This window comes from Xiphophorus couchianus, chromosome 11, assembly GCF_001444195.1.
Source record: "Xiphophorus couchianus chromosome 11, X_couchianus-1.0, whole genome shotgun sequence".
NCBI classification, from domain to species: Eukaryota; Metazoa; Chordata; class Actinopteri; order Cyprinodontiformes; family Poeciliidae; genus Xiphophorus; species Xiphophorus couchianus.
In genome coordinates, this window is record NC_040238.1 from 5,708,677 (window position 1) to 5,734,043 (window position 25,367).

Below are 25,367 nucleotides of genomic sequence, written 5' to 3' on the forward strand. Positions count from 1 at the left end.
ATCATCCCTGAGGAAAAAACCGTGATGGATGTGTTTTTCAGAAAGGACGTGTAGGTGAAACTCCTCTATCTGCTTCTCAGAGAGAAAGGTATTCAGGAGGGAGAGGACAACGTCGCCTCGTCCGACAATTTACTGCCCTTCCCTGGGAATCCCACATGATCCCAGAGCGGGAATGGAAAGGGGGGAAGGCTGGAACATTAAACCTAGCCTGGCAGTTTTATCTTGATTGTCAGATAAAACACTATCTGCAGCTCTAAAGGCCGAGCATGAGAGTCTTTAGCAGGAGGTACTTTAGCTCCTTCTCACGTTCTGCTTTCTGATAAAAAAGCACAAGGACTCCGTCATTAACGAGGCCAGAGAGAGTGCAGAGTCTTTTGAAGACTTCTCTCTAAAGCAGCGGCGCACTTGCAGAGGAAATAAAAACCTTTCTTTGGAGCTCATCAATCAGAAGCTGAAGGATTCAGCTCAGCTGCGCTCCGTTTTAAACCAGAGCTGCGTCATGAAGGAGGAGGAAAAACCCGGTAAGCCCAAGAGCAGCCGCTCCACAGAAAACATCACTGTTACACCAAAACAACATTCTCCCTGCTCCTCGTGTGTGTATCCACACACACACACAGTAGCCTGACCCGGGCCGGGTTAAAGAGGAGTTAGGGAGGAGGAGGAGGAGGAGGAAGATGAACTCTGGTTATCTTCAGCTTTCCCACCGCGCTGCTCGGCCTCTGGAGTAACGCACCGTCCAAATCTCCCTCTGACAGTTTTATCTGATCAAGGTTTCAATAAAAAAGCTAAACTGAGTCGGCTTGATGACCTACTGGCTGAGAAATGATTAAACTTTATGTTTCTGCTGTGCTTTACGTGTTCGGCTTCGGTCTGCTGCGGAATCAGAGGAAGGTAATGAAAAGATGGAAATCAGAAATCAGGGCTCCTGGGATCCAGGGCAACAATATCTCTGCTTTCCTCAGCTCCACCTTTTTATTTTTAAAGCATTATTTTTCCAGGTGCAATGATCATATTTGGGACAAATTCAAACGAGAGATGGATGGACCCGGGGTCAAGGTTCACAATGTATGAATAATTGTGGAAAAAAATATTCTACACTAATAAAACCTTATTTTATTATATGTGTTAATTTTGTTTTTTTTTAACATTTCACAATTTATTTCACAAAAACTTCTTGAAAATGACATTTTTTAATGGAAACGCAGCCAGAAGCTGTGGCTCCATTATGGTGCAAATTCAAATTGCAAAAATAAATTTGTTTTGATTGAAAAAAAAAAGTTTTTTGAAAAAGGTTTTTGCTCCAGGATGAAGTGGGTTTTTGATTATAATGAGATTATATTATTTTGAAAAATTGCAGTAGGATCAAGAACCGGAAGTTACTACTGGCGGAAAAGACAAAGAGGAAGAAAACAGGAAGTGATAGAAGGATGATGGTGCTGCTGCGTGATTTTTAAACTTATCATGTGAACAAACTTATTCACATGTGATTGCCAAATTGTGTTTTTTTAGATATTGACAAAATATTGACAAAGTTTTGCACATATTTGTAATGGAAATGCGGTTACTGTTGTGCTATGACAACTACACAGTACTGCAGTACTGTATTTACTGCAGTATTTACTTAAATACAAATAAATCTGAAGCAAAAAGTATAATTAGAGAAAAAATGAGGGAAAAGTGGCAGAAGGAATGAGAGGAAGGCGACGTTACAGGAGATACAGGACAGCTCGTTATTCAAACACAGACATAACAAACATAATACAGGAAAATTAATATTTTAATTTAGCTTTTTTGGAAAGCAAAGTTAGAATATGATCATACTTCTGTAAATAAGGACGTTTTGAGTCAAACTCCTATCAGCAGGTGGCGGTAATGCAGCCTTAACGTTTCTTGACAACCGTCATAAAAAAGTAGAAGAAGAGTTTCACAATTCAAACTGTTTAAAATCTACTGATGTCCTGCAGCAAAAATTAGCAACAGAGTTAGCATCAGTCACCAGAGAAATGTCACAGTTCAGGTAATGCTAACAGCTTTTAGCCTGACGAGGGCGCTATGCTATGCCTGTTTTTATGCTGTGTTATATATCGTGTCATTGACTCATGGGGGGTCTGAACATGTTTGAATTTAGCGCTTTAGCATTAGCTTCTGCTAAATGTCAGTTGCTATGGGAACCCGCCACTATCTAATGCTAGCTTCCTCTATCAATAGCCTCAGTGATATTAGCAAAGCTAACGAGTTCAGGTGATGCAATCAGCTACATTTGCTCCCTAACTGGTTCAGTTTCACACAGCAGCTGAAAGTGTTGAAACTGACCGGAGTGAAGGGAAGCAGGCGGCGGCCGGGCTGGAGGCGGGAGCGGCGGCCGGGCTGGAGGCGGGAGCGGCGGCCGGGCTGGAGGCGGGAGCGGCGGCCGGGTGAGGCTGAGAACAGCGAGAGGCTTTTCTTCAGGTCGCTCTGCCCAAACATGACGGCTTGTTTACCTGTCAGGTTGTTGCTTTTGTCTGGGCCTCCCACGGGAGACAAAGGAGAAGGAGCTTTAGCTTCTTACCGACCAGGACCACCAGTGAAGCGTGTGTGTGTGTGTGTGTGTGTGTGTGTGTGTGTGTGTGTGTGTGTGTTAGCAGCCATGTTTGCCTTTGGCTGTGCTCATTTAAACATTTTCACTGTTTTCCAATAGCTGCACATTATATCAATGTGTTTTTGTATTTCAGCGGGTGCAGACGCACATTGTGCGCCATCTTCTCTGTTGTTGTGTGTGTGTTGTTGGGTGTGTGTTGTGTGTGTTGTTGTGTGTGTGTTGTTGGGTGTGTTTGTGTACGGATGTAAAAATGTGTGACTAATTGGTTTTCAGTCAGTGGGTTTGTGACTGGACTCAGGTCAGGAGGTTGGCGTCATTTTAACTAGAAAACCCACAATGTGATGATGTGTTGACACACACGGAGAATTACAGAAATAACACACACACACACACACACACATTAAAAGGTTAACCATATTGGAGCTTCAGTCAGAAACCTGCTGATTGGCTCTTCCGGTGATTTCCAGACTGGGTGAAGGAAGATGGCGGGACGCACCGCATGCCGGACTGGAGGGTTAAAATGATCATCAGTCATATTTAATCACGTAGGTGTAACATTTCTGCTGTGAGTCAAGTTTCATACTGTAGTCATCAAATAACAAATGAATCTGTCTCAGTGATAAACCTTTAAGCTCCAGGATGACGCAACAGAAACGCGAGTTATGTAAAGTAGGAATTTAACTAAACTAGAATTTTATCTGATTTATTTTAAATATTTGGTTATTTACTCGCTTATTCAGTTTTGAAATGTGTCACATGAAGACAAATATTTTTTTAAATAAAAGATAATTTCACAATGTCAACTTTTTTTATAAAAAGTATTATTTTATTATAATTATTATCCCCATTATTGTTCCTTTATTCGAATCCTGCAGTTAAATCAGGTGTCTGATTAATGTAATAAACAAATATCCATGCTTTAGCATTTATTATTATTATTTTATAAATATTTACAGTAAGATTTCCACTTGATAAACTAACTGAATACTTTAGTTATAGTGATTTTTTATGCTACTTTTTCAAGTTATAATGAAAATATACCACAGATAATTAGTTTATAATATTTGTCTCTTAGTTGGTTAACTGAATTATATCAACAGCAAATGGACAGATGCATATAAAAATAAGAAATCATAATAAAAGAATAAAATAGACTTTACAGTAAAGCCAAATATAAGAGGCAAGAAAACCTTCAGTTATACACGATTAGCAGATTTCTTACATTTTAGGAAATCATCATGATATAAAAATATAGCAACAAATTTAGCAGTTTGTCTGACCAAAACGTAACAAACAACATCATCCATCATAAATTATAATTATGTTTTAATCTATGAGATTAAAAAGACATGATAGTTTCATTGATTATAAAACAGCGTCTGGAGAAACTGCAGAAAACAAATATCTGCTGCGTCAAAGTGAAGATTCAGAATAACATTTTAACACCAGAATACTTTAAAACTCGAGTTATTTGTGTGAAAACGACGTCCTGTTGTCATGGAGACACTGATCGAAATGTAAACAAAACTAATCTCCTAAAAATCGATTATTAACATTCTGTTCAGAATCTCAGGTTTTAAAGCTGAAATTCTGCCTCTGAATCTGATGGAAAGGATTTTATTCATGAAACGATAAAATGACAACATCAGTGCTAATGTCATAAATTCATAAATGTGCCGATCAATGGTCTAAAATATCAAATAATGTGAGAGAAAATAAAGGAAATAATTCCTCAAAGCAGATTATATTTCCAAACAGAAATCTACATTAATGTGATTGATGATTATAAAATTAATATAATCATAATTATATGAATTCATTTTTAAAAAATGTTCATTTTAAATAATTAAAAAGGTCATTTAGCAAACATTGTGACTGATTATTAATTTTTTAAGAGAGAAAATCAGATAAGATCATTAGTTTGAATCATTTTGGTTTATAAAATGAATAAATGTTTTATAGAAATTAACAGGCGACATCTTGATTTTCCTGATCCTTTAGTCTTTAAAGAATCTGTTTGTTGAATCTCTTTCAAAAGGCATTTTTCTCATTATGGGACATTTTGTTCAACAGAAATGAAACCTGTATTTACTCAGCGACAATCACAGTTATGGTGAGATCAGCCTGCAGGAGAGCAGAAGCTGCAGCGGCTTCAGCAGCCTGGCTGCTGCAGCGGCTTCAGCAGTGTGATTGACGAGCCTCTCCTGTCCCTTCCTCATGTGACGGCGTAACCTCTGAGCAAACAGCTGCTGCTGCTACTTGTTCTGCATTTTTCTCCTCCTTTGATTCTCGTCTACATGAGAATCGTCTGTAATAATTCAAAGCCATTTCAACATCGCTGGATCTGTTTGCGTGCAGTCGGTGCTTGTGTTTAATTGTGTGTGTCCTAAAGCTCCTGCTCCCGTCTGTGTGTGTGTGTGTGTGTGTGTGTGTGTGTCTACCTGTGTGGCAGTGGGTAAGCCCAGTAAATCTCTGTTTGTCTCAGTCTGAGAACCATAATGCTGTGAGTCACTGTGAAAGCGGGCGAGCTCAAACCCAAAGCACTCTATCTATCTATCACAGGAATCAGCCGTCGCCGCTGTCGTTTACCGAGCTAATCCTCAAAGGCCACATTAATATGATAAGTATAGGTGTGATTAAACATGTTAAAGGTGCCTGTAAACTGTCGATGTTCCCATCTTTGTGAAGAGGAGCAGAGTGTGCGTGGGCGCTGCTGCTCTCCACATTCTTTATTTGAACCTCAGTCATGTCGAGGCGGCGCGGTGCGGCTCACTTCCTCTCATGGTTTCAGCTGAAATGCTGAAACTTTTCAACTTTTATCATTTATATTCCATGTTTGGGGCACACTTTGTTTTTAACTTTGTGCTTTATTGATTTTCTTTATTAATTTTTCTTTCCATTTGAGACTGCTCCATCCTCTGAGGGACAGTTGGGTCTTAGAAGCTCATGGTGCGGATTTTTCATTTGCGTTCTGTAGTGCAGAGGTTCCTCTGTATCCACTGGAGTTAGACCGACTGTAAACCATATGAAAATACTTCAGACTCCCTCTAGAAACATTTAAGCTGCTTATTTTAATAATTCACACATCAAACCTAAACCTTAGAGAGAAATTATTCAGCAAAATTCACGTTTTGATGTTTTTGTTCTGTATTTTGTGTCTCAACTGCAAACAGATTAAAAACATGCAGACATTTTTTGGCAATAAGTTCATGTTTGTTAATGTTTGCAAAAAAAGCCATTTCAAAAACGATTGTTAAATCACATTTGACGCCACCGTTACCTAGCAACCACAGCGAAGCTCAGCCCGTTACCTAGCAACCCCAGCTGATCTCCAACTGCTGGTTTTTGTGCGCTGTACAATGGCTGCAGGAAAAGTCAAGCAGTTAGTTGTTGACTTGCTGCATTCTGGCTGGTTGTGCAGGAGGCTCCACTAATGCTTTTCAAAGATGAACGGTTGTATAATTGCTCATCTGTTGGCAGCCAAAATGAGTTGATATAATTAGTCACCTTTAACCTTTTATTGTGAAATTCCTTTGGTCTGTTGCTCCTTTTAGTTGATGATTTCTTTTATTCATATTAATAAAAATAAAATGCTGCGTTTCTGTTTGGATCTGAACTGCAGCCATGTGACGTCTGAAGCGCTAAAACAAAGCGTTGCATTTAAATATCCGGGCGTGGCCCAGCATGGACATAACTCTTTATTCGCTGAGCGTCACAGAAAGTCTCGTGTTTCTTCCCTTCTTGCCTTTCTTCTGTTTCTCTGTCATGCTCCTCCATATTTTCCCTCTGCCTATATCTCTTTCTCCATCTCCACCCCACCCTAAATCCATCCATCCTTTCCCCATGTTGTGTAAAAACCAGCTGCTTCTCTTTCTGTGCCCCGGCCTGGAGAGCTGAGTGCTGCGGAGGATGGAGATAAATCCTGCTGGACATATTTCTTTGAGACAGAGAAAGATGGGGGCGCGGGGCGGGGAACACATTAGAGGGTTTGGGACAGAGGACAAATGGTGAAAATCGAGAAGAAAAGACTGAAGACACATTTCAGGCTGTAGAGAGGATCTGTCTCACTTTGATCTGATCTACATGTTGTTCTGCTTCGTCTTTGGGTCTGGATGGTTTCTGAGACGTTTCAGGCGGGGTTACGGAGTGGAGCAGAAACTGCTCGGATTTTTGTCTTTCAGCTTCATTTTAAAGGATTATTTCATTTTTAAATCTCACAGGGTGCAACCACACCAGCCCTTTTTAGTCCGCTCTAATCCGACTCCAGTTAGTTTGTCCAGAAAGTCCGATTTGTTTGGTGTGACCTCTAATCGACCTCTGACCCTGTTCCTCCAAACCTCGGTCTGGGTTCGCCAAGCGGACCGGAGACCGCTCCAAAAGCAGGAAGTGGACTTTGGCTTTTTGTTCTAAATTCATGTTCTGTAACATCTGGACTGGCAGAATCTGGAACCAGACCCAGAACCTTTACTTTACATAGATTCTTTTCTGCTTCAGATGAATTATATCAGATAAACGTGAGAATAACGGTTGAAGAAGTTGGATTAGAGATGAACAGAAATCCCGACTCCAAAGAAAAACTTTAAATGACCTCAGAAGAACGAAAGGTCAAGGTCGTTATGAAGTTTCAAAAGAAGGTCTGGCATCTGGAAAGCAAAATGCAAATCAATAATGATTATTATTTTGTTTTTATTCAATATTTAATGCTAAAAAATCACATTAGTGTAACTGGACTTCTAGTTGCTGAGTGCAAAAGCTCGTTGTTTTTTAGTTGACCCCATTTTGACTTCAGGTTAAAGTTTGGAGAATTTATTTCTTCCATCTTTTTAGAATCGGAGCAAAACCGTTGGAGAATATTTCCGTCTTTATAAAGTAGCTGTAAAGAGACGCTGCCTGATATCTGCTGTGATATTCTGTCTGCAGCGCGCCGAGGTGAGATGTTTGTCAGACTGAAGGCCTGCGAGTCAAGCTGACGTCTTGAAGAGATTGGAGTGGCTCTGAGGTCAGAGGTCATGTAAACACAGCTGGCTCAGAAACGCTGTCCTCTCGTCTGCTCCAGCCTTTTTTTCTCAGTTGTTTTTCTTTAATCTTTGACGCTTCCTCTCATTCTCTGCTCACCTTTCTACATTTGCTTATCATTTGCACAAACGTTGGTCTCCCTGCTATCTGCTGCCTCTCCTCCCCGCCCAGCTGCTCCGTTAGCTTTTCTTTCTGTCTCTTCATCATGTCTGCTCTGGCTGGAATGTTCCCTTGATTTCCAGATCCTTCACATCTTCACGTTGTTGTCAATAAATCTGTCTTTACTTCCTTCTGTCTCCTCGGTTACTGCTCTGGCCTTTCATCTGCTGCTCTATCTGCGCTGCATGGCACCGGGCCGCACGGCTCAGCATCTCCTGACAGGATCCACCACGACCTCAGCATGTTGGCTGAAGTATGCTGGAATTTTGTTGTTTGTGATGCGTAAAAACTTACTACTTCAAAAACTGAACATGTAAGATATTTTTGGGCATGGATTGAGGAAACCTACCTGAATGTTTTCATGAGATATCTGTTGAAACAAACTGGTGTCTGACTATGTGAGCTACCTCGTCACATTTTCCTACCACAGCACGGATAGATAGCTATGTCTGTCTATCCGTGCTACCCGTCTAAAACTGCTACCGTCATGTTTACAAACCGAAAACTACAGTGGGTTGTGTTAATGTTAAATATATCGGATATTATGGTTAGCTTAGCATTGAAACCACAAGGAGATCACTTCCTTCACCTGAATATCCTACCTGTTTAAAATGAAAAGTTGTAGATTTATGCACTAATCCGTTTACTAGAACATCCTACCTGTTAAACATATTTTAAATACAGAGGCGTTTGTAAGAACACAACAGTATCGGACAGAGGAAACTAATACAGATCACTGCAACTCTTTCTGCATTGATCCGTTTCATAGCGTCTGTTATCATCACAATGTGTCACTGAAATGATGGGATATGATTAATATACACTAATATTAATGTTATATTAAACGGCTATTACTGCTTCAATCCCACATAGCATCGCTAACATCTATCTGGTTTAATGAAAAGAAGAGTGTTATTAAATAAACTAAAACCTTTTAGAGTCTAGGGACAAAACAGCCACAAAACAACATATTTTGTCCTGATTAACAATGACTTGTTTACAGTAATAACAACATCACAGACAAACTAAAGCCATAAATATGTTTACAAGACATGAAGTAATACAGCAGCTTAATGAAAGCCAGGTATAAAATAAATTAAATACAGCTCACCGTGATCTGCAATGAAATAAAACACATGAAACGAAACTAGGATAAGAAATCTGCAGAGTCAGCAGAATGTGACGTAGCATCGATGTGGTTTTACCACGAGGCAGGACGGATTCAGGGGTGGCACAGACGGTCAGAACACCGGCGTTACCGTCAGCCGGAGCTAACACCGTCAGCCGGCGCTGACCCCGTTAGCCTGAGCTAACAGAGTTAGCCAGAGCTAACAGAGTCAGCCGGAGCTAACACCATTAGCCGGAGCTAACAGAGTTAGCCGGAGCTAACACCAAATCAAAAGGAGTCGCAATATAATGAATGGATATTTAAAGTAACAATGAAGCACCTTTAAGTCTTTATAACACAATATTCTGATATATCTGCTAAAATGTTTTGCTCACCGTAAACAGCCTGAGTTAGAAACTTCACCTTCCAGCAGCAGCAGCTGCTTCCTCTTCATCTGTCCAGTCCTCCTCATCTTCACTCCTCCGTTTCCATTTCAACGCACTGCGGTTCAAACTGAAACGGCTCAACGCTACTGATTATGCTAATGTACTGTTCTGGCTGGCTGGAGCTAGCTAGCGCTAAAAGACCTAGCAAACATGCCGGTCTTAAAGGGACAGATCAGATTTTGTTTTAAATTTGGGCTCTGTGACGAGATTTAGAGCAATAAATATCAAAAGCCTCAGCACAAAAAAACAAAAATACATTTAGAAAATACTCCACCTGTCCTTTTGGGTTCGATTGTTGGCTGATTTCCAAAACCTCACATGGTAGGTTAAGGGTTCGATCGAGATCGATCGGGATCGATCGGGTTCGATCGGATCGATCAGGTGGTGTGGTGTCCAACACACGAACCGTTTTCTCTTACCGACGTTCAGATTCCAGACAGAAAATCCCGTAAAACTCACAATATCACAATGAACTGAGTAAACGAAGACGGCTGACAACGTAGAAGCATTAGTGATAATTTGAGTTGATTTTAAGCGATAAAAGATGCAACAAAAAGAAAAGATGTTGGATACAAAAGGAGTGGAAACGGAGCGGCGGCTCTGTTTGCTGCACTGATATGGAGACCAGTTTGTTTTTCCATCGTCACCATTTGTGTGTTTAGATTGTTTTCTGTTTTTTCATTTGTTTAAGCTTCATCAGTTAATTAGTATTTGTCATTTTATTGTTTACAATTACATTGAGAACAATGGGCACAAAATACAATTAAAGTTACCTGATTTTAAAACCAGAATTAATCAATGTTTTACTGAAATCTACCTGCAGTGCATGTTGCTGGTGTCAGCATAAAGCCCTGACTGAATTAATAACCTATTCATTATATTTATGTCACATTAAAGATGAACAGGTGGAAAGTTACTGGTTTATCACCTGTGGTACCAGTTTCACTCCAGTTCCTCTCCTTATCATTTCTGCTGATGTTCCTTGTAATGTTCAATAAACATTCAGGATGTTTCCACATATCATCTCTGATGTCTCGGACTCTCGGCTGCGCCATGTTTGGGATTCCCTCCGTTCTTATGTCACCGCGCTTTCTGATTGGCTACCTGTCACATTCAACAGGCTGCGTTTCGCTCCCGGTCAGGAAAAACCCACAGGCTGCGATAAACTGGCCAAGACAGTCCAACATGTTGAATATGACCATTCTAGACCAGAACGAGTCGATTCCAGCTGATTCCACCGACCTAGCTTAGCTAAAGCCTTTCCTCTCCCTACAGCTCACAGATATATTACATCAGGCATATTATCTACTGATATTGGTCACATGATTGATTCATAGTAAAAGAGGAACAATCAGCTGTTTTGTCAGGAGAATAATAAACGGAGCAGATGAACTGGTTGTGCGACTGGGGCGTACTGGTTGGCAGACGGCTTAGCGTGGCTTCCTGGAAGGAACAATTAGGAATTCAGAACCAAACAAACTGAAACACCAGAAGTACAAGAACAACCAGATTTAACTTCCATCAACTTGTATTGATGACAAATGTTAGAAAGAAGAAAAGCAAAGTGGAAACTCCTACAAACGAATTGTATGAGGGCCGATCCTCAGACTGCAGAATCAGCTGCAGCCAGTCCCTCTTTGGTCCCTCTTTGGTCCCTCTTTGGTCCCACCTTGGTCCCACCTTGGTTCTGGTTTGGTCCCAGTTGTGAAGGAAGTATTTATATAATTTCTCCTTGAATCCAATGTTTCTAATGAGTGCATTAGGTCTTTTCTAACAGCAGCAGCTCGCTGTCTGGCCCTGCGGCCTCAATAGATGGTAAACTGTCGGCCAGTTAGCGGTCAGCGGTTCACCACGCAGCTTTCTGAATGTGTTAAAGATGATGGATGGACGTTTCAGTGAGGACAACAGGAGACAAAAGGCTTCTTTGTCCAACTGGATAAATATTGAGGCAGTTAAATAAAGCTTAACAAAAGGTTAATCTTTGTGCTGGTAGACATTAGCCTCAGCAGAGATCCTCTTTCTGATGTTTGCGGCCTGAGTGATGGATGCTGCTGTGGGTGGGGTGATTGTGACAGACGTTGCTACAGTAGCTTTCAGCGTTTTTCTCTCCTTTGGGCGTTTTCCTTGTGTGCTGGAATGAGTCACTGCCCTTTTGTCAGCTTTTCAAACTGCTGCTTTCAGGCCACCTGTTCCGTCTGTTGTTTTGGGCTCATTGTTTTTGTCTTATGTCTGCATAAACGTATTATTTGACTCATTCTCTCTGCTCCCATTCAGTTAAATTTATGTCTCTTTTTTATTGCTGGCTGTACTTGCTCAATGGACGTTGAGGATGGAGTGAGGACGGCCGATCCTTCCTGCATGCTATGCAAAGAGTCGGCTGGTCAGCGTTGGTCCTGTTTTCATCTTACAGATGGCCGACGCTTTTCAGACAAATAAAATCGCTGCCATGCAAAGAGGAAGCGATCTCTAGATTCTTCATTTTTGCACCACTTGGTTGACGTGTTTTCAAATTCAAATTCAGATGCATGAGGGAAACCGTTGGCGTGCTGCGTTTGTTTTGTTGCAGTGACTGAATGCAGAGCAAAGAAAAGAGTTTGCATGGATCATTTTCCTGTCTAAACATGACGGCTCTATTTGCATAACTGGGATGTGGTGTGGAGCTGAATGGACATGCACACCAAAATTATGATTTTCTGCTCGTTTTTCAGAGGAAGGGACTGACCTGGTATTCAGCTCGTTTCTATGACAACCGCTTTACTTTGAGCTAAAGTGGGTAGCTAACCACAGACGGACTCTTTCTCAAATTAACCTGGAATTAGTTTGAGTGTAAAATGGGCCAAACAATAAAAACAAATCCTGTAAATGGGATTTCACTTTTGTCAATTCTTAAAAAACTTAAAAATTAATGAAAACTCTCCAAAAGGGACGATATGAATACAAAATCTGACAATATAGGAGTTTATTGTCATGTGCGCTTCTATAATAAAGTTCAGTTTGAGAGTGTAGTTTTTAATAAATAATGGAATGGTTCTGATGCTGCTTAACATTTTAAAAAAGAGAAAACAAAATTCTAGAAATGTCTTAAAACATGTATGCAACATTTATCTAACCAGGTTTGAATCATTAAGATTAAAAATCTCATTTTTAAGAAACTTGTGGCAACAATTACAAAAACTACACATATCAAAACCAAACACAGTTGGGCTTCTTTAAAAGATGTATTACGTAAATTAGATAAAATATTGAAGTTTATTCTTTAAGTTGATCAATTTTATTTTGAAAAATGATCAACTTCTATTATGTATCAGAAAAATAACCAACTAATTCAGGGATGTCACAGTCGGACGACGAGGAAGCGGCGGCGGCGCATCAACCCGTCACTTCCTGAAACCACAAAAACCAGAAAAAATGATGAAATGCACCAAGGTCAGTGAGTGGGACCCCTGGTACGGCACACGAAGGCGACTGGATGTTTTCTTTCGACTGAAGAAGGAAAATGTCCAGATAAACGAAGAGCCGTGTTGGAACATATAAAAACCAGGCGACAAAGTTTTAACTTTATAAATCCTGCCTGGTTTCTCACACAAAGTTACTTATTTATTAATCTAAAATAGTTTTATAATTACAGCCTGTGCCCTGAAACTAAAATGTGTGGCTGGGTTAAATCTGATCGATGTTTGCCGTAAGACAGTTATTACACATCACACATATAATTACCGATGATTATATGCTGCTAGCATTCGCTCTGCCTTTCCCTCACACGCTGTGCTTCATTTTGCTTTGTTAGCTTTTCTCTGTTGAAGAGAAAGTACCTGCGATTAAAGAAAAATGTTAATCTTTATCCTGCCGGTTTGAGAGCCTGAGCCAAATAGGTAGTAAAAAAAATATTTATGAAGATTTTTCAACAACAAAAATCAGACCTGATTGTTTCATTCTCTGTACAGTTTAAAGTGGATTTTTATTTTGCAGTGCTTTGTGATTTTATGTCTGTGAAAAACACTTTATAAATAAAGTTTACTTATTGAAAACATGCAAACAATATCAACTTCCAGATATAATCTCATAAATCTTTAAAACCAGGTATGTGTTGATTTCTGAAGTTAGTTTTTGTTTGTAATTTGATAAATACAGACAGAAAATGGATGCAATATGTCCAAATATTGCATTGTTTTCTTAATCGTCTCTTTTTGGATTTATTTTGATAATGTGGTAAAAATGTTTCAGTTAAAAATGTTTTTTTGTGAGTTCTTTAGCCTCCTTATTGGTCCCAAAGTTAAAAACCAAAGCAGATTTAAAAATAGAAAACTATCTAAAATAAATAAACAGCCAGTATGCGTCTGTCATTTCTGTCAGTCCAAAGGTAAAATGGCCGACGAGGATGGAAACCTTGCATAAGCTAGTGCTAGTGCTAGTGCTAGCGCTGCATGTTTCTCATTTTTTGTAAAGAAGGAAAAAAGAAATAATAATACTACAGCTAATCTCTGTGTGTTGGTCCTCTTTACGTATGAGCTTGCATTAGCATAGCATCACTGTTAGCTGTTGCAAAAAGGTTTTAAAAGGTTTTGAACTCTGGCTTCAGAACTTGTGTGATTATTAAAATGCCAACAGAAAAGTTTCTGTTATCATGGAGAACTGCAGGAATAAAACTGGACTCTCCATTTGTTCTTGTTTAGGTGTATGATAGCATTAGCCCTGTGGCACAGCTAGTTGCTAAGGCTAAACATCAAAACTGAAATGAACCTGCCTTAAATGTGATATTTTTAAAATATTAATAATAAGCCATATTAGAGCAGAATGCTAATAAAAAGCAAGCGCAGCTTAAACCGATTTTAGTTTTTTCTTTTACTGATTTCATCCAAGCTAGCAATGCAGCTTTTACAGGAAATGAAATATTAAGATGTGACAAAGGCCTTGCTTTAACAGTATTATTTATCTTTTAACTGCTGCTAAAGAGGTCAGAGATAAATGACCCAAATAAAAACATTTCCCACATTTTACATACTTGTTAGCATTGTTAGCTAGCTAGCTGCAAATTAAATGTTTAAAATTCCTTTGAGCTAAAAACATAAAGTGTGAGATTGTTCTGGTGCTAGTAAAATATTCACTTGTTCCTCTTTAGCATTAGCACTGCAGTACAGCTCATTGCTGCAAGAAGTTAGAAAAGTAAGCATTTACATTGTCAAAATTTGTGTTTGAGGATGTTCTCTTTATATTGGATTAAAGTATATTACACTGACAGTGTAAGCTAAGTTAGTCTGTAAAAAGTAAAACCATTGTTGTCATGTTGACTTTAGTATTTCATCTGAAAATTTGAGGTTTTGGATTTTTTTGTAGCTAAATAAGTTATATAATCTTGAAATAGTAAAATCAGGGTAACTTTAAAAAACTTTTCAGAGCAAAAGTTCACAAAAATCAGATTATGTTCATCTTTTAACTTCAAAACGAAACCAGTTAAACTTTAACTCTAAAAGTAATTCTAGATCTCTTTTACATGTTTATTTTTGCCAGCAGTTTAGTTTCTACCAGTGAAACTTTTCCTCTTTGTACATAAATATGAAACAATGTAAATTATGGTGGAGTAAATCCATGGAGGATGCAGGTGTGACGGCGATTCGGTTTGTTTGACTGAATTTTAATATAAATTATTCAGCTGCGGCTTCATGTTTAACCTGTGTGAGCCGCAGAGACAGAGGGACAAACCTGAATGTTAGCATGCCTTAAAAAAATCACAAAGGAGCAAAACGATCACGTTGAAATGATCAACAAACAGAGGAGTAAAGGAGAACAATAAGAGCGTGTGGATTTGTGTTGGACTGGAAGGCCGGTCACGCTGCTGGCTGGGCTTAAAGCAACACCTGAGTGGCTCTCATTCGGCCTGTTAGCAGCCAAAATGGCCGCCGACACAAACAGGGAGGCAGGCATGATGGAGTTACCTGGATTTGGTTCAGCACATAATTCTGCCTTGTTCAGATTTGACCTGGATTCTTTACATTTTATCATAAAACCTGGGCGCCAATTAGCTTTGGATGCTAACATGGTGCAGACGCTGGTGTCTGCCAATCCTCCCTGCAGAGAGAGAGAGAGAGAGAGAGAGAGAGAGAAACAGAGAGAGAGAAAGCCGCTGGATTTTCCTGCTCTTAACGTGAGGCCTGGGTTGCAGAGACTAACAGACTAAACTCTGAGCTTACACCTGCAAATGTGGCTCATTGAAGCTGCCTGCTGTAATCCTGTGAGCCTGCAATCAGCCAGCACAAAGGGAATTGATGATGGGGTATTATGGCAGTATAGTAAATATGAGCCATTAAAGTGCCTCAGATGATGTATTAACTCCACTGAGCTGCCGTTTAGTTTGTAATTAGATGATGTGTGTTTGAGATCATTCCCTGGATGGCAGCTTTGTGAAATTTACAGCCTTTGTCTTGAATTGAACAACTTAAAGTTTAATTAGTGTTTATATTTAAAAAGTTTTATATTGTGGTGTCATTAAGGTAAAAATGATCTGCTAATTTAACTTACCAGAAAGTAGAAATGATTTTCATGTTCAGGATTTCTGCCAGAGAGCTTCAGTCAGGTGGCAAATACCAATTTATAGATTGATTATTGAGGTTTCCAATACTTTATTTCTGTTATTTATGATGATTTTTTTTATTTATTGCTAATAAAAAAATGATAATTTTGAGATTAGAATATGATATTAGACCTTACCAGGAGCTGAGAACCGTTTGGTGCAATATCCTCTGCAGAAAAGGATTTTCCTAATGCAAATTACAGAATATAAATATGTACAATTATACATAACTGAGTTTGAAGTGATGATACCAAAAATACTCTAACTTCATCATTTTCAGTTTGGCTTATGTCGATACAAATCCAAAGTATCATTATATGTCATATCATATGGGCTTATTACTCTTACAGAAAATGCAATAAAAAATGTTTTAAAATAAAAATGTGTGGGCCTGCCCCCCAAAACATGGCACCCTGGGCTGCTGCCCCTGTAAGTCTGACCCAGATCAGACCAATAAAAAGTATTTTAATAGAATAGAATAGAATAGAATTACTTTATTCATCCCAGCAGGGAAATTACTTTGCAGTTACAGCATAGAGACAAGACACAATAACAACTACCACTGAGTAGTAGTTGTAGATAAAATAAAAATAAAATATAAAATGCTGTCAATATAAAAAGCAGCTTAGAGCAGTCCTTGCAAAGATTCAAAATGCAGATATGTATATGTAAATATATGTACAGCAGTGTGCCACAGTGCAGTTGTGCAAAATTGGACTGATTAGTGCAGAACAATGATTTAGCTTTTATTGTACAGTGAGATGGCATGTGGCAGGAAGGATTTCCTGTATCTGTCCCTACGACAGCGGAGCTGGAGCAGCCTATGTGAGAAGGAGCTCCGCTGTCTGTCCACTATGTGGTGGAGAGGCTGCTGTTTATTGTCCATAATAGACAGAACCTTCTTCAGTGTCCTCCTCTAATGAGACCTTATTGATTTTTCCAACCCACTTTAAAGATTATTTTCAATAACAAATAATTCTGATGTTTTGTAACTGCATTAATGAAGTTATCATTAATCAGACATTCCGACTTGTTGCTGATATTCAGATATTTTCCTCAGTAAAACACGAAGCCTTTCGCTGGCGTCCATCTTGGATCCTGAGGATTACTGTAAAATGAACCTAAACATCCAGCAGCGTGTTTCTGATTGTGCTGCGATTTTATCCTGCTGATCCTGAAAATGAGCAGCGAATCCAAACCTGCAGCCAACAGGCAGCATGATGTCAGAGCAGGAAACATGAAACATGATTTCATGTTTCCTCCAGATCAGATGGAAACGCTCTGAGCCGCTCCTCTGCCTAGCCACATTTATTTTGAGTCTGAATCATCTTATGATCTTTCAACATTTGCAATGGCTCAAACAAAACCTGCCGTATGAGAAGTGATGCAGAAACGCAGAAAATATTCATTTTATTTCCGTTTCGAATAAAGTTTGCTATTTAGTTTTGCTGCAGAGAAAACTGAGCTGATTCAGATACAATGAAATATCTGTGCTAAGCTCGGATTAACTCTGCGCTTTCCAGGCTTTCTTCATGGGATTAACGTCTTGAAAGGAGTCCAGATTAAAATACATTTCTATAAATTGATGCTAAAAGTTTCTTTTTTTAGGGATTGATTTTGGATGCAGGAATAAAACTGAAACTAAAACTAATAAAATGATTTCTAGGGATTCAGTAAAAAATAATCTAATTAAATGTTAAAGCTAATGTTCAAAGTTAGCTAAAATAATCTGAAAAGTGTCACATGTTTAATTATTTCATTATAAAACATTATGTTAAGTATGAATTTACAGCTTTAATTTCTCAGTATTGTTGAGATTTAATGGCTGGATGTTTTCAGATCTGATAGAAATAAATATAATTTTCTTTCTGAAATCAGCAGATTAAAAATATGCTGATTCCAACAAGTTTTATGCTGATTGTTTATACAGATTTTCAATCTCAGGGGGGAGGAAGGAAAATGATATTTGAGATTATTTCTAGAACTGAATAAAGATTAATATTTTTATTCTGGCAACATTTCTAAAAGGTCATCATACAAATGTTATTATATAGATTCTTAAAATGGTTGTTCTTCTAGTCTCATTAACGGCACTATTTAGATAAAATATGAGTAATTTTTAATTGAACATGCCTGTAGTTCATGTCGACACATCGGGGCGGCTGCAGCTTCCAGACTAAATCCGGGTTGCACCAAAACAATGGCGGCTTCACTCAGCTGCATTAAAACACTCAAAGTAAACGCTGCGCCTGTTTGTGAGAGAGTCACTTCTGAAGCCACAGTCACACACACACACACACACACACACACACACCCACACACACTCGTCGTGCCTGGCTTCAGTGTGTCAGCGGCGCTGATGATGGTTCAGGTTGGGCTGACGCTGCTAACCGCCTCCATCAACACGACTTTCAGGCAGAGCAGCAATTCTCTCACGGCGCCAAAGAAAACAAAGTCTGCACTTCACACACACTTCACACACACTGGCATGACAAAGATACACAAAGATCACAAAACAAAATGAAATCTAAAGACCCCAAACATCACTTCCTGTCGCGCGAGCGCAGGATGGCAGGAAGTGATGTTAACTGGAAGATTTTAGGTCCAAAAATATTTAGATGTTTGTGTGTTTTCATCACAGCAGTTTTCATCACTCTGTGTGGGCGTGTGTGTGTGTGTGTGTGGGCGTGTGTGTGTGTGCAAAAGGTTTCTTCCCTGGTTGGTTTAAAACCTGCAGTGTTGGACAGTTAATCCCTAAAAAGAACTAGTTCATCCAGCTGATAATGAACCGATTCATGTTTATAGTTCAAGAAAAGTGTGCAAACAGATATGTAGGTTACAAGTTCATTGATCATAAAACTATGTAAATTGGATTATGAAAATAAATTAGCTTAATGGAAAAACATTAATTTAGAAAAAACTAATTTTTACTCCAGGATGAGTTTTTTTTTGTTTTTTTTTTTCTGGTTTATTTTGCAAAACTGAAATGGAAACATTCTGTTTGCTTCACACAAGTCACATGACCCACAACAGGAAGTTACTACTGCTAGAAATCATGAAGAAGACAGGAAGTGGTTGTATTATGATGATGATGCATGTTTTCAGTTGAATATCAAAGTTTTTCACACTTTAGTAATGGAAGCAGAGCTGCAGAGTTATTAGCCAGCTAGCATATCAGTCATGCAGCATTTCCAAATTGGCCTTTTTATTACATTTTCTCCTGTTATTAATTTTTTATGACTCATATTTCAATGTTTTCGGAAAGCAAAATTATGATAAAAATGTTCTATTTGGATTATATTGGTGTTTTTAAAGCACTACAAGGTTGGTGCTCAAATTTATTAAAACTATAATTCTGTTTAATTTCTTTAGCGGACAGGAAGGAATTATTAACTTGATAAAAACTCATATTTCTTATGAGTTAGTTTTGTCTTATTTCAGGTGAACTAGACCTAAATAGTTTTATATTGTTGACCAAAATACAAAATATATTTTGTATTTTTAACAAATCCACATAATTTCGCTCTGATTTTCTGTTAAATTGGATTTATTTAAATATAACAACTGACTGCTGTGTGACACATCTTTAACTCTTTTTAGGAAACTGTGTTGGTGCCGCAGCATCAAATCCCTGTAAATGATTGTGACTCCTAAAATAACTTTGTTAGGCGCAGAGAGAACCGGTTTTTCTGTTCGATCCACTTAAAGCTCGTCATGTTTTCTCACCTCTGAACAGAAAACAATCTGCCTTCATCCCCTCAAAGAAAAATACAAGCTAACGCTTCAGCCATGAAGTTAAAAACGTTGCATGCTTTGGATGTTTGATGAACCGGGATCAGGTGAAACCTCCTCTGCAGCGGCGGCGGCGCGGCGAGCAGAGCTGCACAAACGCCTCTCAACAGGAACGTGGGCGTGATTGAGAGGATCCTGCAGAACGTAATCGATGTTGAAATCCCTCCAGAAGCGAACGTGTCGACATCTGCCTGTAATCTGAAGAGTTTTAACATGTTTGCTGCTCTCTCTAAAGTAACTGTCAAAATAATTTGAGTTTTTAATCTGAGTCTTGTATTGAAAACAGTCAACATGTCAGTCCTTTGTTCACATTTTTGATATAATTAATTGTCTATTTTCTCCGGGGAAATCCTGATACGTCATCATTTGGGAATTTTCAGCGTTGTGAACTGAAGCAGCAGACCGATTGAAAACAGCTGAGATGATAAACTGCTGATTATTTCTGCATCGTCTGCTGACTTTAAACAGAGCAAAACCAAATTCAGCAGATAGAAACAATAGCCTGCATGAATATGTCCACGTTTTAATACCTGGTTCTGTTTGGTTCTGAAATGAACTGAAAGAACCAACAGTATTTAATATTTAGTAAATCATTTAGAGCTTTTTTATTCTAACCAGCCAGTTAAAACTGCTGCTGAAATATTCACACAATGTTTGATTCAATATTCCAAATTATTGGTGGAAAATTCTCACATTTACAGATTTTTTCATCTAAAATATTTTAAATAAAATAAACCTGACGCTGTGCTGGCTGGCGGTAGGAAAGCAGCCAATCCGAGAGCGCCATTCGTTTTACCTGCTGCTGATTGGCTGGGATAAGGAAAACTGTAGATGTTAGCGGTAATGCTAAGCTAATAAGGTTTATTTATGCATATTAATGTACATTTGGTGTTTGAATGAACACCCTTCAGGGATTTAGTTTATATGAGCGTCTTTGTTTCTTTTCATTTTATTTCTTTGTTAAAAAAATTGCAAACTTTTACATTTGCTGTTTTTGTTTTTTTCAAAATACCAAATTTAAAATCAATGAATTAAATTTCATATTTCAATAACCTGACGAGTTTATTACATCCCAAAACACAAAGAAACGTTCATAGTTTGAACGTTGAGTCGTAATTTAATGGATCACTTCTACATGGTTTTGTATTTTGAATGTTCGAAGTTGCTATGGTAACGGTGTCCCGCTGTTGCTACGGTAACATGTCCCAGGAGATGAGTGGAAGGTAAAAACTAACAACTGTCCACTTTATCAACAGTGGATGTTAATTATTAATACTTTTATTATTATTCATAGCAATAATAAAATATTTTGCATTTAGATCTTAAACACAAGAATGAAACGTCTCCATGTTGCTGACAGAAACAGACTGAAGACGTAAAAAACATGAATTTTCCTGCCTGCAGATTTACTGATTCTGCATTAAAACATTTTAAAGTCTTTATATTTCAGCTACAACTTTCCCTTCCTAAAGAAATTGATCTATGCTGGAGTTTAATTAGTGTCTCGTTAAAGTTATAATTATTTCTCATTTCTTAATTTTTCAACTTCAGTTTATTTCACTGAGATTTTATAAATTAGATGTTATTATGAACCAAAAGGAGCAGAAACAAAAAGTTTCTTCATAAATTAAATCTGTTGTGGTTGGGTTCCTTTAATTTAGGCTTTTTTGGAGGATTTCTGCATTTCCCCCAGATTAGTAAAAACAAGTCAAACATCCTAAAAGCTGCTTTATTGGTGTTTTCCTCCAGCCGTGGGTCACTGCTGCACTAATTTACTCCTTAAGCATAATTAAGCTGAGAGAAAGCTTCCTGCAGAGCAGCAGGGCTGATTCTGATCTCCATCATGTTGAGCTTAAGTGGAGGAGGTGAAGGGCGGCGTAATTATCAGAGGATTTTCCCTGCAGTCGTCCTCGCTGTCTCTGTGAGCGTCTGCGTTTCCGCTCCGACAGAAAGCCCTGCGGCGCGGCGCGGCGCTCAGTCAGAAACACCACGTCCAGCTGGAACGCTGCAGGAACGCAAACACTGAAAGATTTACAGACGCACTCAGATCACAGCGAGAAACATGCAGCTTTTATTCTGAAAAACTTTAATACGGTCACACTTCCTTCAGGAGCCTCGTCAGAATAAAACTTCTCATCAGTTTGGTAACATTTAGCTGAGTAACTTTATTTGAAAAATGTATCTCTACTCTTCAGTCAAATTTCTGGATTTTCTTCCCACTTAATGAAAATCAAACATATTTTAACCAAAATCCACCAGACAGACTCAAACCTACAGCTTCTGTTAAAGTTTAACAAGTTTTTTATTTAAAGAAACTGATTTGGAAACATTTTATTTTGTTATTTTTTGTTCTTTATATGAATTATTGTCATTTTGGTTCTTAAAATACCAAACTTTCCACTGAACTTTACCTTTTGGTTCATCTGATGATGCAATTTTTAAGCATGAAATGATTTATTATTTGATCAGTTACTCAGTACTTGAATAGACTTTTTACCAAATACTTTTGTACTTTTACTCAAGTAAAATGTTAGAAGTATTAGTAGATTATTATATTAGTAGGAGTATTTCTACTGTTGCACATAATTTCTGGTTTTAGGTTGAAATAAAATCCAAAACAAGTCAATCAACAAACGCACTCAGTTTATTTCTCTACGTTTAATTAAGGTTATTAAAGGTTTCTGGATTTCTGTTTTGATTTATTGCATTATTTAATATTCGAACTGGAGTTAAACTGATACAGATATTTAAAAGGTTTTTAATAACAGGTAATTATCATTAAAAGTGACGCTGATCAGTTTAAACAGGCTTTTCATCCTGACAGTCGGTTTCCAGGGAATGACTCAGTTTGATAGGAAACGCTTCACTTCAAACTGTTTGTGTAATAAACTTTATTTCCACAGGCTCAGTGAAGTTAAGTTATGGGTTTTTATTCTTTTAATTTGATCAACATGTTCCCGGTTGTGTTTTTCAGGACTGATTAAACCTTCCGAGGTATGAATAATTCTGGTCTGGATTTGGACCAAAATCAAACGTTGTCCTGCAGAAGCAGAAGCTCATTAATCACTCATCAGTCTCTGATCTCGTTATCTGAAAGTCGAACCTCCTGCGTCTCTTTTTACGGCTGAACATCCTGATGTTTATTATATTTAGCGTCTCAATAATTGTTTCTTTTTCTTTGTATTTTTTTGTTAGGGTTCAGAACCGCCTGGTTGTTTTGGATCTGACGGGTAGCAGCCCACACGTTGTTGCTAATATCTGGTTATTTTCATTAGTCATCCAGGTAATTATTCTATTTATGTCTGAACATCTTGAACTTTCCAAAGCGGCTTCCTGCTGCTTTCCTTACCGGTTTGTTTATTGTGATGTTTCCATGAAGCCTGTTGTTGGCTCTGTTTCGTTTGCGTTCTCATTCATCTGGCATCAAAGTAAAATCGTCATCAGTTCGTCGTTTAGAAAAGCCATCAGCGTGTCACCTTCTGTCCTGCTCACCGTTCCACCTGTCTGCTGCTGCAGCTTCAGATGAGCGGTGGTAAACGCTGCTGCAGCCCCGACACCAGCAGCTGTCGGCCCGCTTCATGTTTCCTCACTGCGTCTGTTTGTCATCCAAACACACAAACGGACAGATTGAGCCGCCGCAGCAGAGAAAATGTCAAACACCAAAAGTCCCTTAAGCCCAAAGATCAACTCCAAAAGTCAAGTTTATTTTTAAGCCTCTCCACATCCAGTGGCATGCAGATCTGGTGTTTGGTTTTCTAACCTGGTAGTGAAGCAGCACCGTTGGACAAAATAAATTATCCTCATTATTAGCAGTAAGATACTCTAAGTTTGTCAAAACAATGCGTCTAGTGAAAAGCACTAAATTGTCTTAATCATTACATTTTACATGAATGTAAAACAGTTAAAGTCTGGTAGGTTCATCATAGAAACCTACAGGAAGCTGCAGTAAAACTCCAACCATAGATGATGGAAATGCATTGATTTATTGTGTTGCTGTGATTTATTCTAGTTATTTTTCTTCTTCTTGCCTGAATATTAGGGGAGCAGCTCTGGGCCTCAGAGCAGAAAAGGAACAGCTGCGCAGAAACTAAACAGGCTGAGGTACGGTGGTCCACAAGGGTCAAGAAGATGCCGCAGAAAAATCCACAATGTCACACAGGATTTATGCTAAAACTGAGTTTATGGTGAAACAGGATGTATGCTAAGATGGAATTTAGTCTTAGAAGTTATGAACATTTTTCTAGCGTAATTTCTGTTTCAGAAAGTTCCAGTAACTTTCATGTTGGCATTGCTGGGTTTCAGACACGTGACCCGGATGACGAGCGAAATTCAGATGTAGGTCCGGAAGTGGATTTCTCCGGTTCAAATCAGAACAAAATGGACCACAGTGAGCAGCTAACGCTCTAAATGGGCTGAAACAGACGAGGAATCTAAAAAAATATGCGTATATTTAGGATATGATCCATATTCTCTCTGTAAAAAAAGACTTCTCTTATAATCTTGAGGATTTACCCTCCAGATAGTTAGTTAGATCCACATAACTAACTATCTGGAGCTTCAGACCTCAAATTATACGACGAGCCAGAAGAAAGTTTCCAAAAGCCTGGAGAATAAAATCCTTTAGTTTCAGGTTGGGTCAAATTTAGGACCAACAGAATCATTAAATGGCTGTGGGCTGGTTTCTGCCGGGTGAGTAGTGAGTTGTGCTATTTAAGTCATTAGTCTATGATAACGATGCTACCGCTAACAACAAGCTAACCCAGGTTATTTCTATGAGCTTGGATCTCCTGGTAAATCATTTATTTAGCTTCTGTAAACCAAATTCATGCAGGAGTTGTAGGTTAATGTTGAGTGGTTGTAGGATTCAGGTCCAATGCAGGTCATGGATTCGCTCCGACCTACAGAACCTCCGTGTTGGACTCAAGACATGAACCGTGTGGGGGAACAGTCACAGCTCTCTGTCTGTATGGCTGGGGAGGTTACATTTCATTTATTTAGCTTTTAGCTTTTAGCATCAATAAACATGATCTTTTCTGTCCGGGACTCGGCCCTGAGCTAGCTGCTAACAACATTAGCGCTCTGAGGACAACCAAGCTAGGCCATAAAATAATATCTTACATATGAATGCTTGTCTTTCTAAGGAACTGTCCAGTAACATTTCTGAAAATGCAATATAAACGATGCGATCGTTACCCGTTAGAAACTCGGCGCTGCAAACTGGCGTTGTTAGTTTTCACACCTCCTGTTTTTAACTGTAGATTGTTGATCCACTTTTCTCCTCTTTTTCCTGAATGTTTTTTAAATTAACTCCCTTGTGACCGACTACCTTAGAAACAGGAAAATAACGTTTATCTTTCTCTGTGTTAGAACGGCTGGAACAACCGTACAGGACTCAGACTTTAGGCTTTTTGATGCTGGATCAGCACAAACTGCTTTTACTTCCGTCTGCACTGGGTGACGTCAGAGTTACGTCATCTGAAACCCAGCAACAACGTCTCTGAAGGCTTTTGTTTTTGCGTTGAGTTTTGCATCTTATTGAATATTATTTTCACTATTACAAAAGAAGAGCATATTTTCATAACTGAATATGATAATATTGCGTTTTGAAATAACAACAATAGTTATTTTTATGATCATTTAGAGGTCAAATCTTATTATAATGGCACAACTGGATTTTCTTTATGCCCAGAAAAAGGTCAG

At 38.5% G+C, this 25,367-nt stretch overlaps 2 long non-coding RNA genes across 8 annotated transcripts; one reads left to right on the forward strand and one right to left on the reverse strand.

The window, feature by feature from the left end:
• Positions 1 to 1,895: 1,895 nt before the first annotated feature.
• LOC114153821 (uncharacterized) lies at positions 1,896 to 19,744 on the forward strand. 5 transcript variants are annotated; one of them, XR_003597425.1, is made up of 4 exons: positions 1,896 to 2,017; positions 2,291 to 2,448; positions 7,499 to 7,577; positions 19,612 to 19,744. It is a non-coding gene; the product is annotated as an uncharacterized LOC114153821 (long non-coding RNA). The 5 variants fall into 5 exon arrangements; XR_003597423.1 differs by lacking the exon at positions 19,612 to 19,744 and adding an exon at positions 11,636 to 11,766 and having other exon boundaries at positions 2,291 to 2,414; XR_003597424.1 differs by lacking the exons at positions 2,291 to 2,448; positions 19,612 to 19,744 and adding exons at positions 7,963 to 8,006; positions 11,636 to 11,766 and having other exon boundaries at positions 1,922 to 2,017.
• LOC114153820 (uncharacterized) lies at positions 12,250 to 25,091 on the reverse strand. 3 transcript variants are annotated; one of them, XR_003597421.1, is made up of 3 exons: positions 24,861 to 25,091; positions 23,017 to 23,262; positions 12,250 to 12,691 (listed from the first exon to the last, which is right to left on the reverse strand). It is a non-coding gene; the product is annotated as an uncharacterized LOC114153820 (long non-coding RNA). The 3 variants fall into 3 exon arrangements; XR_003597420.1 differs by having other exon boundaries at positions 12,250 to 15,373; XR_003597419.1 differs by lacking the exon at positions 12,250 to 12,691 and having other exon boundaries at positions 19,405 to 23,262.
• Positions 25,092 to 25,367: the final 276 nt, after the last annotated feature.